Genomic DNA, 14,033 nt, shown 5'->3' with positions numbered 1-14,033 from the left:
CATTGTTCCAACATGACCTCAAGGTAATATAAAGAATGAAACACCAAAATGACTATGTTGTCAAGTTGATATAATTCATCAGAGGAGAGACACCTGCTCCTGGTGGTGCCCACCCCCCCCAGTAGCATTCTTTAACTCTCAGTCCACCTTTCCCATTACATCAATTTCATTATTAGTTATAGGTCCCCAGTGAACCCCATTTAATTCTTGTACCTGTAATTTTCTTCCACAATAAAATCGCCTGTAATTTTAAAAAATTTAAAATCAAGATAACATTGTGCGCAAGTGGTTTCGTGGTTTTTACTGATAATAGGAGGAGCTCATATTTTTTTTACAGTAATTGTCAAACATCTTATTTCAGAAGGAAGGATGCATCATCTGGGCAGGAAACCACCATGTCCTGGATGTCACAGAAATTGTCTGAAGAGGGCATGTGGTAGCCTTCAGATGAATTAAGAGACCACATGTAGCACCATGCTAGGCATGAAATGGTTAGAGAAGAGTTCCCGCTTTCCTATACTCACAGCCTTTACAAGTGAGAAGTAAGCAATTTTGTTTAAACGCAGCTTTATCAACTTTTCTAAGCACATCTGATGAACATCTAGGCCCTGCTGGTCTGCTCAGAGTCAAGTGCTCCATCACCGAGTTAACTCTGTAAGTTACCTCTTGAATTGACTAAAGTGAATTCATGGCAGTATACGTTAGTGAGGTACTTATCTAATGAGCTCATATTAAAAGTGAAATATATGTTGAGAATTGAATGACTATGTGTACGTTAGTGCTGTATTTATCTAATGACCAGCGACCCTTGACCCTGCTTGCAGGTTAGGTCGCTCCCTCGCTGGACAGCTCCGCCTGTGTTGCTCTGCCCTTGGTGCCGGCTGCTCTGCCGCTCTGTGAGTTCGCCCACCCCTCCCCCGCTCTGTGTTATTTTGTGCCTCCCCTCTGATTCACTTCCTGTACTGTGATTACTGTATTTGCTGTTCTGTTCCTTTTTTTCTGACCCCCTTTGCCCCTGTGATCTGTTTTGTGCCCCCGTCCACTTTATTTACATTATTTACCTCTAAGTTACCTCCAAACTACTCTAACCGTTAGAGTGATAGCCAACGTATACATCAATTAATGCTTAAGGTGGGATGTCAGGCTTTTTCTCAGGTCCATGAAGTGGTAAGGATCATCGAACTGTATCAAAGGTGGCAGTGCAAACGTCACCTTCTCAGCAGGACACAGATGCCCAGATTTAGGTACCTGTCACACAAAGCAGCATCACACCCAAAATTGCTGTTCTGCATTGCATGACAGGGGAGAGGAGGAAATTGCCATATCTGCAGAGATATGACACTCTCCTCCTCTCTCCCTAGCACCTGCACAGTATTTTGCTGCAGAGTGCAGGCACACACCTTTGCGCCACTGTGCGAAGGTGTCTGCATGAGTCTAGTATAGGTTTTGTACCGGGATACATTACCAGTCCAAATATTATGCTTAGACTAAATTTAAAACTTTTCCCACTGTCGGTGTATGTGTGCTTTACAGTGCAGCACACATGCAAAGTCAGAAAAGAAAGGATTAACATCTGTTTCAAGTGGCATTGTTTGGCACAAAACTCTACTAATGTTAGTAGATAGGGTTTTGCGTCAACTGCCATGGATGGTAACATGGACCTGCCCTGCACCACTTATGGCACGCCCCTTGATGGAGGACAACACAAAGCATTGCTTCGTGCTGGTTTGTGTTATGTTTTTATTCTTACAAATCAACGCAAATACCAATTTGTGTTGGTTTGTAAATCCCCAAAAAGATTTTGTAAGGGGTCTGCATAAAAAAGTAACGCAAACCCGACACATGGGTCTAAGTGTGTCTTCCTCAAAGAAATGCTGGTCTTATAATGCCTCCTTGACTCTACAGGGTAGCTTTGTTGAACAGTGAAGGCCTAGATAATGGTAGGTGATGTCAAGGTTAAGATTAAATAGGGTATAGCACAGTCACAACAGTCTCAATAACTACAGAATCTCAACTAGGACTATTACTTTGGAAAGAGAATAAGTGGATTTAATTTATCATATAAGCAATAACAAATCTAATTCAAAGAAATTATGTAAATCCCGGCTCATCAATACTGACCACTTAAATTATACTAAAACTTCAGATTTTGTTTATAATCGATGTTCTCTTCGTAAACCTCTTAACAAATATAGGCATTGCAATCCTCTCACAGGAAACAATGCACTAATGCTGTCTGGAGCGGGTGGGGATCAAGACACCGATCACCTTCCTCCCTAAAAAAATGTGACTTCTGCTGTGCTGTTTGCAGTCGCTCTACTGACTTTAAAACTCTCTTCACACATTGCTTGGCTTCCAGTTATGCCTCAGCTGCAGACCGCGCCTGTTGCAAATGCTAAGTGCAGGCTGTAAACCAAACGGTTAATCAAAAACAAAGTGCCACTGGTTTACAGGCCTCCCGCTGCGCTGTAATATGTGCCTGCATTGTCATCCTAATCATACGGCATGGAACAGGAGGCTTTCATTCTTTTACACTGCATTGAATGCGTGTCTGCAGGCGGAGGAACACACGCCAGGCGGCCTGACCGCTGGGAGACGACGTGCCAGCCTTTTCGTGCTTGATTTCTGTGACTGTGCAGTTGGTTGATTAAGTGGAAAGGCACAGAGGCCTTTCAGCTTTGTGTTTTTACCCTTTATTAACCAATAGGGCAACGGAAAATGGGTGTTCACATTTTCTATAGTAAATTCGAGTCTCCCGAAGTCACAATGTGAAGGGGAGATAGTCCGACAAGCAGCAACAGAGCCAGTGTAACCTCTAAGAAGCTGTGACCTAATTTCCAAGTGGTGATCTGTGGATCCAGTAGAGCTCCATTCTCTAATCCCAGCTCCCACAGTTGACCACCTTGTGTGTTCTTAGGAATATTGTGTTACATCCAACACGCTATCTGCCAAAATAGGTAACACCTAGAAGTAGCATTTATTGATAAATTAAAAACGGAATAAACAAGCATTTACAATGCAATGGTTTCGCCTTTGGAAAAGTTAGAGCCATTGGCATTGCTCATGACATTTTTTTTTTTTTTTACTTATAAATAAATGGCATTGTTATTTACATTGCCAACAGCTCTCTCAGCCCACACAGCTCTCTCAGCCCATACAGCCCACACAGCCCTCACAGCCCACACAGCCCTCACAGCCCACACAGCTCTCACAGCCCACACAGCTCTCACAGCCCACACAGCCAGGGGCGGCTGGTGATATTTTACAGTGGTGAGGCGCAAACTGATTTGCGAGTGCGGGCCCCAGGCCACACAGGCCGGCGCCCCCCCCCCGACCCACATACACAACACTCAAAGAAATGTATTCACACATGCATACACACAAACACATCCATTCGCAACACTCTCTACCAAACATTCATGCATACACGCACGCTCGCACCAAACACTTTAAAAGAAAAGAAAAACACACACTCTTACCTTGCTGCCGGTCCCGGTCCGCGCCACCTCTGGGCTCTGCTCCCCACACGTCACAGGCTCACAGCGCCCCTGGCCAATCCTGGCGCCAGGGGCACAGGTACCTTCTCGCCCGCAGCACGCCCATTAGGGCTCCTAATGGGCATGCGCAACGTCGCAAAAACACAAGTGCGCATGCGTGGGCACGGGTAAAAAATTCACCCTCCGTCCCCACGCATGCGCACTTGTGTTGCCGCCTGTACAATCATGTCAATCATCATTGACATGATTTTGAGTTAAGACTGTGACAAACGCCGAGGGAGCTGCGGGCGGCTTCGGGCAGGGGGAGGGCTATGTCCCCACGCCCCAATGGACGAACCGCGCCTGCACACAGCTCTCACAGCCCACACAGCTCTCACAGCCCACACAGCTCTCACAGCCCACACAGCTCTCGCAGCCCACACAGCTCTCGCAGCTCTCACAGCCCACACAGCTCTCACAGCCCTCACAGCCCACACAGCTCTCACAGCCCACACAGCTCTCACAGCTCTCACAGCCCACATAGCTCTCACAGCCCTTACGGTACCTGTCAATCAATGTCCAATAGCTTAACAGGAGCACTCAAAGCAAAACTCTTCTTAAAGCACCAGGAGAAATCCGGTTTCAAGTGGCCCTCTGCCAGTGGTGTGTGCAGGTTAAATGGATAGGTCAATAGTATATATCAGCATGAATACTAATCAACAAAAAGCGAGAGTTGACTTCGGCCTTAGCTACCTTTTAGATACAATCTATCAAAACCTGTCACTTCATCATACAGCCCGAAAACCAGATAAACCATTTCATCCTACGTAATGCAGAAAAAGTCGAATTTATGGGCTAGACACTCATCTCTCTTTTCAACTGCCTACAAAAAAGATTAAAGTCCCAAACGCTTGGCAGGGCAGTATAACAAGACCAGCGTATAAGACAGCGCGAAAAAACCTCCCCAGCTGCCGGTCCCGCGTCCGATCACAAAACTATGCTCCTCGGTACTGCTGTGGAAATATTTACAAAACACACTCTTTGTAGCTCGCGGGACTGAGCACACAAATCTCCTGCCCTCACTTCACTATGTGGTAAGATTGGATTTGACACTGCATTCAACAGACAGAATAGAGTGGCCAAAGTTAAAGAAACAAATACGGACACTGAAGCCTTTCCAACCGCTTAAAAAAGATTATGATTCAACAACACATAGGTACTTGGGGAGTACGAGCAAGTTGGTGCTTTAAATCAGGGCAATTAAATGCCTAGCCTATTGCTCTATGCAGGAGAATGTTTGTAAATGTGCCCTCATAACCGTTTTATGTTATTATGACAACGATTTCACATGTCAAGTCTTAAAGGTTATGGAAAGTAAACTACGGAAATGTTTCAGCAAAAATGTCATTGTTGGCGGTTGTAGTTACTAAGGCTTGAATTTTGGTTTTGAAAGACTAGTTCGTAAAATTAAAGAAGCTTTTTTTTAGACTGTGATAAGGATTTAGGAAAGGTAAACCTCTCACCTGCTTCATTTTTTGTTAACGTAAGCTAACAACATCCTAGCAAACACAGGCCAAGCACGCTCCGTTATCAGTGGGGTAAATATCAGTGAAAATAAACTGCTTAGCCATAAACTATCCCCGCTCTCTCCACTTTTCCCTGGAGTGGTCCGCTCTGAACTCTGCCCATTCAGTTAATAACTCTCTACGAAAACATGGCTAGTGAATTGTGCCGAAGGGAGCATAAGGGGAACAAAGCGGGCATGGACTGCTAGACAGATGGGTGAGGGGTGTACACAGTGTAGGAGAGAGAGTACAGGAAGAGAGTGTGAAAAGGAAGAGTGAGTGAGAGCCACAATGGCGGTGGGACTGATTAATTAGATGCATTGTGTGTGCCTATGTTGGCTATTTGACTACGTTCTGCGACCTCGCGGCTGTGTTAAATGAATAAGTAGGAAATAGACAATGACAGGATAAACTCACCATGTCTCAGGCGTGTGAGATGCAATGGCAAAATAAAGAACAAGTGGGGCCGGGGCCGGAGACACAGACAGCGGGAGGGGGTGGGGCGAGTAAGCTAACAACATCCTAGCAGACACAGGCCAAGCATGCTCCGTTATCAGTGGGGTAAATATCAGTGAAAATAAACTGCTTAGCCATAAACTGTCCCCGCTCTCTCCACTTTAACTCCAGCAGTGCTGGTAGTTGGTGTGCTGCAGTGCTGGTAGTTGGTGTGCTGCAGTGCTGGTAGCAGGTGTGCAGCAGTGGAGGTGGGACGCGTGCTGCAGGAAGCAGTGCAGTGTAAGTGATGAAGGTGGGACGCGTGCTGCAGAAACTGGTGAATTGGAGGCGACAGGCGTGCCGCAGCAGTGGAGGTGGGAGGTGTGCTGCAGTGCTCGTAGCAGGTGTGCAGCAGTGGAGGTGGAACGAGTGCTGCGGGAAGTGGTGCAGTGTTGGTAGCAGGTGTGCTGCAGCAATGGAGATGGGACGCGTGCTGCAGGAAGTGGTGCAGTGTTGGTAGCAGGTGTGCTGCAGTGGAGGAGGTGGGACGCGTGCTAGAAGATGCGGTGCAGTGCCGGTGGTAAGCGTGCTGCAGTGGAGGAGGTAGGAAGATGTGCAGTGGGAAGCGACAGGGCTACAAAGCAAAAGTGGGACATGTGCTGCAGTGAGCGCTGCAATGTGGCTGTGGAGAAGGCGGATGCGTGCGGCGGGAAGCGGTGGTGTGGTGGGGTGACGAGCAGTTGGTGAGTTTTGGGCAGAAGCGGTGCACCTCACTCCAGCGCCGAGTGAACTCGGTCTGTGGCAGGATACCCGCTGAAGTGCGAGAGACGCAGCGCCTCGACTATTTTGCTGCCCACAGTTGGCACCTCGCTTCCCAGCAGGCCCTTCCACTAGCGCTTCTTTGCTGCGTGACTAGGGTCTGGTTGTCTGAACCGCAAACGCGCCAATCAAGCAAACTACATTAAAAAACAATACACAAACACATAGGCAGGAAAGCATAACTTTTTGTAAGCTTTACTTGAAATTACTTCCTGGACACCGGTTGATCTTGCATGAGTCGCAACTTGTGCTGAAAGGGGTGGAGGGCAGCGGGCTGCCCTGGTACCAGCGTGCGCGGGGGGGCACACTGGGCCGTGTGGCACACACAGGTAAAGGCGCATTTGATACATACAGGCCTGGTGCCTGTATGGAGCACAACACATTACTGGGGGGCCACTCTAGCCCCGAAGTCTCACTAATTAGAATTATCAAGGCCTCAAGATACCCCAGGGGCCAGTCCATCCCCCGTGCAAGGGCGAAGGGGTAAAGCAGCCTTGGACACGTCCACCCCTGCACGTTCCTGAACGCTCGCGCGCTCCGCCGGCGCAATAACCAGGAAATAGCCATGGTTCGGCGTTACGCACTTATCCCAGACACGAAAAAACCCACACATACGTTTACCCACAGTGGACATTCCTGGGTAGTTTTGGGTTTACATAGCACCCATGGCTTCTTTCAGCAACTTCTCGGAGGACGAAGGGAGGGTCGGAGCCAGCGCTAGGCATGCAAATATAAAGTGCAGGTACCTACTACCCTAGCGCGCCTCTCTCCTGTTACTCTGAGAAGCGCCGATAGCCCCACAACCCGAAGTACTGCAAACTTGCCGAGAAGTTCCAGCACTCCCCCTTTTAAGATCAAATAAGTGCATGTGCTCTGTCCCGGTTGTTTTAAACGGCTAATCACCAACATAATTTTTGACATGGCTCAGGGTCGAGGCGAACCCCAACTGAAGATAAAAATCAGGTTTTAGGTGTGCTCTGTAAAAGACCGATTGAGAGCATGCTGCGTACTGTGCCTGCCACCCGGAATGTTGCATCCGCCCGGAATGTTGCATACAACTACCGCGGGCTGTGAGGCGCTATGTTTATCTCAGCGCTGGGCCCTAATGAAAGCTGCTCTATGGCGGTGGGGCGGGAATGGGCATAAGGACAGCAGGAGGGGGGCTGGAACGGGCATACGGACAGCAGGAGGGGGGCGGGAACGGGAACGGGCACACGGACAGCGGGAGGGGAGCACTCACCAGGACTTCTTCCGCTGGCGGTCGGCCGCGGAATGAGCAAATGAAACCTTGACGACCCAAAAAATAAACCCCGCCCACCGCCGCATGACGTACTAAAAGGGGCAGGATGAGAAAAACATTGCCGGAACCCCCACGAATCGCCTCGGTGAATGACGGACGCCTCTGTCTTCCAATGGCTAGCCTCCATTTATGGAGCTAGCCAATGGAAGAAGGGGCGGATTCAAGTCCCCCATACTGTAAACAAAAGTTTTCTCCTGTGCGGGGCACTGCTTCGCAGTGCTACGGCCAGGCGAAACCTAAAAACGGTGTGCTTTGACAGCTGGACTACCCACTGTGCTCAGACTCTACACTGATTTAGAAAAGGGGGTGGTGATGAACAGAGTGTCTGAGTTAAACAGACCACTCTTACCCAGTCCAAAGATCAGGGCTTGATCCATCACCGTTATTTATCTCACTGCCCCATCCCAGCTCAGAACCTGGCTATATGCAAATCAGTCTGTCCCTGGCCCAGTGCATCATGGGAACAGGGCAGACTAAACTACCAAGCCAATTCTTCACCAGAAAGGAGACAAGCTACCGGGGACCGGTTTCTGGCATTTCAGCCTTCTTCGGCCCGGCTTGCTTGAATCCTGATGGAGCAGTGAGAAAGGGACTCATGTCTGAGTATACCCTGCCACACCTATAGTGGCCAAAAACGATTTAGAAAAGGGGGTGGTGATGAACAGAGTGTCTGAGTTAAACAGACCACTCTTACCCAGTCCAAAGATCAGGGCTTGATCCATCACCGTTATTTATCTCACTGCCCCATACCAGCTCAGAACCTGGCTATATGCAAATCAGTCTGTCCCTGGCCCAGTGCATCATGGGAACAGGGCAGACTAAACTACCAAGCCAATTCTTCACCAGAAAGGAGACAAGCTACCGGGGACCGGTTTCTGGCATTTCAGCCTTCTTCGGCCCGGCTTGCTTGAATCCTGATGGAGCAGTGAGAAAGGGACTCATGTCTGAGTATACCCTGCCACACCTATAGTGGCCAAAAACGATTTAGAAAAGGGGGTGGTGATGAACAGAGTGTCTGAGTTAAACAGACCACTCTTACCCAGTCCAAAGATCAGGGCTTGATCCATCACCGTTATTTATCTCACTGCCCCATCCCAGCTCAGAACCTGGCTATATGCAAATTAGTCTGTCCCTGGCCCAGTGCATCATGGGAACAGGGCAGACTAAACTACCAAGCCAATTCTTCACCAGAAAGGAGACAAGCTACCGGGGACCGGTTTCTGGCATTTCAGCCTTCTTCGGCCCGGCTTGCTTGAATCCTGATGGAGCAGTGAGAAAGGGACTCATGTCTGAGTATACCCTGCCACACCTATAGTGGCCAAAACGATTTAGAAAAGGGGGTGGTGATGAACAGAGTGTCTGAGTTAAACAGACCACTCTTACCCAGTCCAAAGATCAGGGCTTGATCCATCACCGTTATTTATCTCACTGCCCCATCCCAGCTCAGAACCTGGCTATATGCAAATCAGTCTGTCCCTGGCCCAGTGCATCATGGGAAGAGGGCAGACTAAACTACCAAGCCAATTCTTCACCAGAAAGGAGACAAGCTACCGGGGACCGGGGAAGGGTATTCTCAGATGTGAGACCCTTGCTCATTGCACCATCAGGATTCAAGCAAACCGGGCCGAAGACGGCTGTAATGCCAGAAACCGGTCCCCGGGAGCTTGTTTCCTTCCCAGTGTAAGAATTGGCTTTTGTAGTTTGGTTTGCCCTGTTCCCATCATGCACTGGGACAGGAACAGACTAATTTGCATACAGCCAGGTTCTGAAACTGGGATGGTGCAGTGAGCTAAAAAACGGTGTTGGATCTAGCCCTAATCTCTTGACTGGGTGAGAGCTTTCTGCTTAATTCAGAGACTCTGTCCCTCACCACCCCTTGTTGTAAATATTTTTGTCCACCCTAAGCGTGGAAGGGTATTCACAGATGTGAGACCCTTGCTCATTGCACCATCAGGATTCAAGCAAACCGGGCCGAAGACGGCTGTAATGCCAGAAACCGGTCCCCGGGAGCTTGTTTCCTTCCCAGTGTAAGAATTGGCTTTTGTAGTTTGGTTTGCCCTGTTCCCATCATGCACTGGGACAGGAACAGACTAATTTGCATACAGCCAGGTTCTGAAACTGGGATGGTGCAGTGAGCTAAAAAACGGTGTTGGATCTAGCCCTGATCTCTTGACTGGGTGAGAGCTTTCTGCTTAATTCAGAGACTCTGTCCCTCACCACCCCTTGTTGTAAATATTTTTGTCCACCCTAAGCGTGGAAGGGTATTCTCAGATGTGAGACCCTTGCTCATTGCACCATCAGGATTCAAGCAAACCGGGCCGAAGACGGCTGTAATGCCAGAAACCGGTCCCCGGGAGCTTGTTTCCTTCCCAGTGTAAGAATTGGCTTTTGTAGTTTGGTTTGCCCTGTTCCCATCATGCACTGGGACAGGAACAGACTAATTTGCATACAGCCAGGTTCTGAAACTGGGATGGTGCAGTGAGCTAAAAAACGGTGTTGGATCTAGCCCTGATCTCTTGACTGGGTGAGAGCTTTCTGCTTAATTCAGAGACTCTGTCCCTCACCACCCCTTGTTGTACAGACTCTACACTGGTCATGGTTCATGAGTATAACACCTTGATAAAGCAGTCCCTTACTCCTATGGACATGACACTAGACATATTTAGAAGACTCAGGTGTCCTGCGCTACCACGCCTTTCCTAACACCGCAAAAATCAAGGGTATATCCCAAGATGCAACAGTCATTGAGGAGTGGCATTAACTGAAAAAGGTTGCCAAACACTGTAAAGGATTTGAAACACTCGGTCTAAAAAGATGTTATTTCAAACGTCATATTGGTCAACTCACTGTCTTTTTACTCATATTCACTCAGCGACAAACAAATTCCTTCTGTAGATTTCGATTAATCAACCTCTTTTCAAACCTACATTACCAACCCAAAAAAGATCATTCCCTTTGCTGCGCTCTAGACAGGACAAAGTGTTCGGAGTGTGCCCAAAAGTGTGGTGTGTATTTGCCCTAATAGGCCATAACGTGCAAAGACCTTAACCACAAGAGGGCACTCTGCATTTTGAGGAAACACTGCACGATGTGATGCTCAAAGTGGTTTCTAAGTTTACAACGACCTCTATATTAAAGAGGTATCAGTAACTGTAGTGGAGATGAAAATGTACTGGCGATGTATACTGCTAAACAGAAGGCAGCAAGCCAGAAGGGGCATCAACTCTGAGCTTGACAAGTCATTTTCAGATGAGAGGTGGGTATTAAGTAAGAGTCCTTTATTAGGCCTGGCTTGACAGCATAGCTGTCTGCATAGCCTATTGCTATCAATTCTTAAAAAATACGCAAAACGCGCTATGGCTCCAATCAGAGGAGTTTTACTCAATCATCACATACTATTGGCTGTCTAATTTATCATTCCACATTCTACAGAGTGTTTGCATTGCCATGTATGAGTGACTATTTTTTCATCGTAAGAGTACTCTGAATCATGACACATTCAATTTTCTGTTCCATGAATGCATTGCATATAGAATGCAGTCGTTTTCTGATTTGTTTTCCCACTGCTACAGACTACTTAAATGTTTTAGTACGTGAAATGTAAACCAGACTGAATGGCTTTGCCAGTGCTTGTTGAATGAGGGATGTCTTTCTCGTTTTCGCTCTCCGTCTCTCTCACTTACTTGCAAGCACTCTCTTGCTCTCTGTCTGCCACTCACCCCAACCCACCACTATCTTCTATCTGCTCCTTGGTCTTTTTCTGCCTGTGTCTGTTCTCAAAGTAAGTGTTCCGCAATGTGGCTGCCACTGAATAAATGTCCCACCACCTCTTCAATGTGTGCAGGTGGCTCACTCAGATCTTTAAAATACATTCTGAGGGAGCTGCGGGGGATATGGGGATCTTACGACTTTCCCCCATGGTGATCTCTGCAGCCTTGCACTCACCCTGTCAGAATCAGGAACCAGCTATTATAATTTGCTAACACAAATCTAAATTAGTCTATTCTCAGCAAGAGGAATGGAGGGAATGGTTGGAAGGGGCAGTTTTTAGTGAGGAGTCCAAAACTGTGCAAGCTGATGTCGAAACAGATTCTTTATGTAGGCGTCAACCTGACCTGCCAGGCGAATGTGAATTCATGCAGAGTTTGATAAGGGTTCTGTTTGTTGCTCTACTATTAGTTTGTCTCCTCTTGCCTAACCTAATGTTGAGCATAGGATTGCAGACAATTGTTTTTTTTTTTTTGGGGGGGGGGGGGGGGCGGTGGGTTTTATATAGGGAAAACTCCACTCAAAGGTATCATAGTGCTTTACATGAGCACCAGTTGCCTTTCATAGGAATACATTCATTTTTTGTTAGGCATGGGGAGATTAAGTGATTTGCCCAGAATCACAAGCTGTTGAGTGTCCATACCGAGACTCGAACCCGGTTCCCCAGCTTCCAGGTTAACCACTCTAACCTTAGGCCACATGCCTCAATGACCAGCAGTGCTCATTAGACCCATTTAGTTCAGCTCTCCTTATTATCACGAATGTTATCTCTCTTTGGTTGTCCTACATTCAATACTTTATCTCTATTCTATGCTAATTAGGAACAATGGCTTTCATATAGAATTGCCTGGCTATTGAAATGGACACCACCCAGTCTTAGATCATAATCATAATCCTACGCTGTCAGACTTGCTGCTCACTTTGTGTTTCTGCCTTTTCTTTTCAGTGCACCTTACTGGATAACTAATTCCGCAAAGACATTGGGCTCCAGCGAAAAAAGGATGCCTAGCAAGAGAACATCTCCAACTAGGTCAAAATGGGTTCAATGCCAAGTGAACTTGTTAAAATGATGTCAGAGCCAGACCCTTGGGAGCACGGAACCTGCCAAGCACACCATCGCACTACCATCTAAGCGTGCGCCCTGCTGCCTCCCCATGCCACAGGAACGTCTGTACATAGAGATGTAATTTGCACCAGTGTCTATTATTTCCCCTTACCCCTTCTCTTTTCTTTTTCCGATCTGTCGACCGTGCTGAATTGTTGGCGTTTGTATCGGTAAAAAATTTCAGAAAAAAATATTGTATTAATAAAGAAACTTGCACTCAACAAAGTACATTAAAGAAGTAAAAGGAAGTGTTTATTTGTTGGTGGGTGAAATAATGTCACTCTCTACTCTCCAGGATGTATTTTTTTTATTCTACAGGGACTTTTAGGGAAATTAGGGAGCGGGTGCACCAATCACACCTATTAGCAATTGTACTCAAACAAGAGGTGAAGTCTACGCAGTCTAGAGGATGCATCGAATCCAAGATGGTGCTGTGTTGTAACGCCTTTTGGCAATCACTGTTTGATAAACAATTCATCTTCACTCATCCAGCATAGAGGTGTAGCCATGTAGCTGGCAAATTAACTGCAACCACAACACAAACATTCACTATGTTCAAAGAATGCCAACAATGCAGACATTGTAAGACAAGCAATTGCAACCGTTCACTCCATGGCACCCACCTCCACAGACAGATACTGTACAAAAGTTGGTTGTAGCACGTGAAATATGAGGCCAGTTGTAAGTGGTCAGATGAAAAGACCAATTTCAAGAAAAAATACAAGATTTTTTCAGGAAACCCTCACTCACCCTAGTGGTGACATGCTTCATCATCGGGTCCACCGGGAGAGATCGAATACCTCCCCGGTGTGCTGCGACGCCAGGAGACTGCAGAGCAGGTTCTTGTGAGGGTAAAGAGTGAAAAAGTGTAGTGAGTTTAAAAATGTCCAAGGTTGTACCAAAAAATCATTTATTGGTCAACCTGACATAATAAAAACTTGCTATGTGTAGGGAAAACTAACCGAATAAAATATACTGGTGTTTCCCTTTTAGAGAAAGGTCACCTTTCTCTAAAAGCATGTCACCACTAGGGTGAGTGAGGGTTTCCTGAAAAAATCTTGTATTTTTTCTTGAAATTGGTCTTTTCATCTGACCACTTACAACTGGCCTCATATTTCACGTGCTACAACCATTCTGAACCCTTCCCTGACGGACACTCTTCCTTTGTTTATTTGCTAACTGATTGGGGACTAAGAGTGCCCTATAACCCTTTCTCTCTCTTTGTTGATATATACTGTACAAAAGTTGACATCTTGATTTACCGAATAAACCAATCAAGAACTGCCACCTAACAGTAATATGAACTTTCTGATCATCATAACCCAAACACTGATGGCCACCAGGCTGCTTTGACTTTATTTGTAGAGTTACCAATAATCAGCGTGAAGTGCTAAAGGACTACAAAAATGGTAGAAATGTGCTAAAATATCCTAATAGCATAACATTGAAAGGTGGTTAGATGGAAAATAAAATAAATATCAAAGAGAATAAGGGATAGAACTAAAATAGGAACTCTGCAGACAAGGCACAAACACAACTGATTTAGAAGGTGTGTGTGAGATTCA

General features: G+C 46.7%; 1 protein-coding gene across 1 annotated transcript in view; it reads left to right on the top strand.

The window, feature by feature from the left end:
• The window catches only part of EPHB1 (EPH receptor B1), an 865,486-nt gene extending 852,793 nt beyond the window's left edge, over nucleotides 1-12,693 (top strand). Inside the window, exon 17 of the mRNA XM_086943930.1 lies at nucleotides 12,310-12,693. The gene's annotated coding sequence lies outside the window, so the exon portion shown is untranslated. The remainder of the gene's footprint in view (nucleotides 1-12,309) is intronic.
• Nucleotides 12,694-14,033: the final 1,340 nt, after the last annotated feature.

Source organism: Lissotriton vulgaris, chromosome 11, assembly GCF_964263255.1.
Source record: "Lissotriton vulgaris chromosome 11, aLisVul1.2, whole genome shotgun sequence".
Taxonomy (NCBI): domain Eukaryota; kingdom Metazoa; phylum Chordata; class Amphibia; order Caudata; family Salamandridae; genus Lissotriton; species Lissotriton vulgaris.
Note: the sequence above shows the minus strand (reverse complement) of the source record. Positions and strands in the feature narration are given on the sequence as shown.